The sequence below is a fragment of the Sinocyclocheilus anshuiensis genome, unplaced genomic scaffold (genome assembly GCF_001515605.1).
Source record: "Sinocyclocheilus anshuiensis isolate Anshui unplaced genomic scaffold, SAMN03320099.WGS_v1.1 scaffold2048, whole genome shotgun sequence".
NCBI classification, from domain to species: Eukaryota; Metazoa; Chordata; class Actinopteri; order Cypriniformes; family Cyprinidae; genus Sinocyclocheilus; species Sinocyclocheilus anshuiensis.
The window spans coordinates 587,883-590,775 of NW_015555896.1; the positions used below are offsets into that span (position 1 = coordinate 587,883).

Sequence of the window (2,893 nt, forward strand, 5' to 3'; positions counted from 1 at the left end):
CCGTCGCATCATCCAGGTGGATGCTGCACACTGGTGGTGGTTGAGGAGAGACCCCCACATGATTGTAAAGTGCTTTGGGTGTACAACAATACACAATAAAGCGCTATATAAATACATCATTCATTCATTCATTCATAAATTTAACATACGCGTTTGTTATTCCTGAAACGGTATATGCGGACGTTTGGCCCTCTTAGACAAACAAATCTTTTCTCCAAATTGTGAATGGGTTATGTAGAGAAACCGAGCAAAGGGCGCTCCCCTTACGGCACAGTACAGTTGACTGGAAATGACTGAGCTGGCTTATCTAAAACCAGGAAGTAATCGTGCATATGATCAATTTGGCTCAAAATCGGACGAAAATCGCACAGTGTATGCCTGGTTTGAGAGAACTAGGATCGTGCGGCCGAGAGAGCGCTTCTGTTCATTCAGCGTGATTCCGCTTCATTTACTGCATGCTAATCGATAATGAATTGTGATTGGATGGCAATTATTTTCTATGACAAGCTTAGTCACCTTTGATTAGGCTGTTCTCGCGTGACAGAACACTTCTACTACTCGCTCTGATCACCCAGTCGTAAAGAAATTTTGAAATACAGGACAAAACATGATTTTTTCAAAATAAGTCGGCACACTAAAAATAGAGCTGAAATACGGGACTGTCCCGGGAAAAAGAGGACATCTGGTCACCCTACTTAAAGCCTATGTTTGAAAGCAGCGTACAATGAATTAAAGGTGATGTGAGAAATAACTTACTACACTGGCTTTTTTTTATAAATTGAGATACCATTTTTTTTTTGTTTTTTTTTTTAATCAAGACATATTTCACCAACAAAGTATTAGGAATAATGCAACAAAAGTCAGTAGGCTAATTGTCCTTCTTTTACAGTTACAAACAATTTTTGTGGTTTTGCAAGTTTTCACAAATTCCTTTCCTCTAGTAGTGAGTTTAAGAAATTACAGCAGTTGATTGACCTGTTTTTTATTTATTATTTTGTTTTGTTTCACCAGACTGAACAATTATTTACCCACAGTTTTTCGAATTTTTCCCCCTCATTTAAGTAGATATGAGCCGTACATGCATGACTGGAAATTAAAGAGCATAACCAAGATGGCAACCAAGTGAACTAATGTGGAATGACTTTGGACTTTTTGGACATTTTTATATATGATTGTGACAATGAGGACACTTCGACAGATTGATTGCCATGTGACATTTTTATTGAGAGATTTACAGAAGAATTCAAGAAAAAAAAAATTTCTTCCTTAATTTTTTAATTAATTCACTTAATATTTCTAATAATTTGGTGAATCCATGGAAGATATGCTGAAATCTTAGTATAGACATTAGGAAGCTTAGGTGAATTGCAGCATTCACTGGACCCAAAAGATGTCACACCAACAGCAGTGTTTCCACAAACCAAAGGACCTCCTGAATCTCCCTGTTAAGAAACAAAGATCAGCACATCACTAGCGAAACCAGTTCATACATTACCATAAAGTCTGTATATTATTTGTACATACTTTGCAGGATCCTCCATGACCATGTGCACAGATCATCTGCGAGGCCAAGTACTTGGATCCCCATTTATGTTGACACACTGTGTGGTTTATTGTAGTCATGTTTGCCTCCATTAGACGACTGCTCAATGGGCCATTCATCCACAGTCTTCCCCAGCCCGCAACACTACAGAGAGTATCTCAATTAACATCTCCTTCCTTTGGTAATGATATCCATTTTACATTGTTATTTAGTTTGACCTTTTCCTGTAGCTGTAATTCAAAAACACAACCATTATTAAGAGATTTAATCATCTTTTATGAGACTGAACTGTAGGTGATTATACTGCTGTTTTTTGAGATTAGTACAGAAGCCCCGAAGGCCAGTGTTTATTTTCTTATTATTATTTACAATTGCCTCCTAAAAAAGATATTTGAATAGAAATTCAAACATAGTTATGTCAGGTTTATGCCACTGTTTTCTGATCAGAGATCATTTCGAACAACAATGTTTTACAGGTTGTTACCCTCAAAAGCATGATATCATTCTGACGCAAACAGAATGGGTAGTATGGATGTGGGATGTAGGACTTCACTTCGACACGGTCTGAAATCTCACTTTTCCTTAAATCATGAGCACCAACCACAACCGTCAGAATATTTGGATATCTGTTGAAAGAGAAATGTGCATTTATGTAATCCAAAACATTGTCTTCTTGCACTGCAGTCATTTTGTCAGTTTTAGCTCAACATTGCAGTTTCGACTGAACAAAACTCTTACCCTTTCCAGCAATGTGCAGCAGTCATGACAAACTCATCAGAGATGAGGAATCCACCACAGGTATGTTTAAAGCTATTCTGAATAGAAACCATGTAAGGTCTGGAGTGGGGTTTTGCTTGTTTGCCGTTCACTATACCCACATTCACACGAGCTGAGAGAGAGATAGAACTATTAGTCAGCTTATTCGGTACATACCAGTTAATATAGCTAATATGCTGTTATATAGTCAGTCTCACCAGTGAGAGTCAGGTGTGGCAGCAGAGAGGCCAGCAGGAGCATAGAGATGCTAGTCATCATGAAGACAATCAAAGAGCTCTTGCTGGCAAAACACTATATAAGTATAAGGATGGGTGGAGACACTGAGCTGCCTGCAAGGCTTTTTTTTCTCAGCTTGTGGTGTCAGTAACACTGATAGTAAGAATATATTATTTGTGTTAGTTCCTGTCATCTGCATCAACTTTTATGTGAAACCACAACATACAAATATTCCTTTAAGTATAGATCATATATGTCTGTGTTTTTTGTGAAGTTTTAATGATCTGTAAAGTTCTAGAAAAATGTAATTAAATACACCATTATTTATGTTTTACTCAGTAGGCCTAAATTTTTATT

The 2,893-nt window shown here is 37.3% G+C and overlaps 1 pseudogene; it reads right to left on the minus strand.

Annotated features, from left to right (window-relative positions):
• Positions 1-1,283: 1,283 nt before the first annotated feature.
• On the minus strand, positions 1,284-2,575 carry LOC107675900 (mast cell protease 1-like; annotated as a pseudogene).
• Positions 2,576-2,893: the final 318 nt, after the last annotated feature.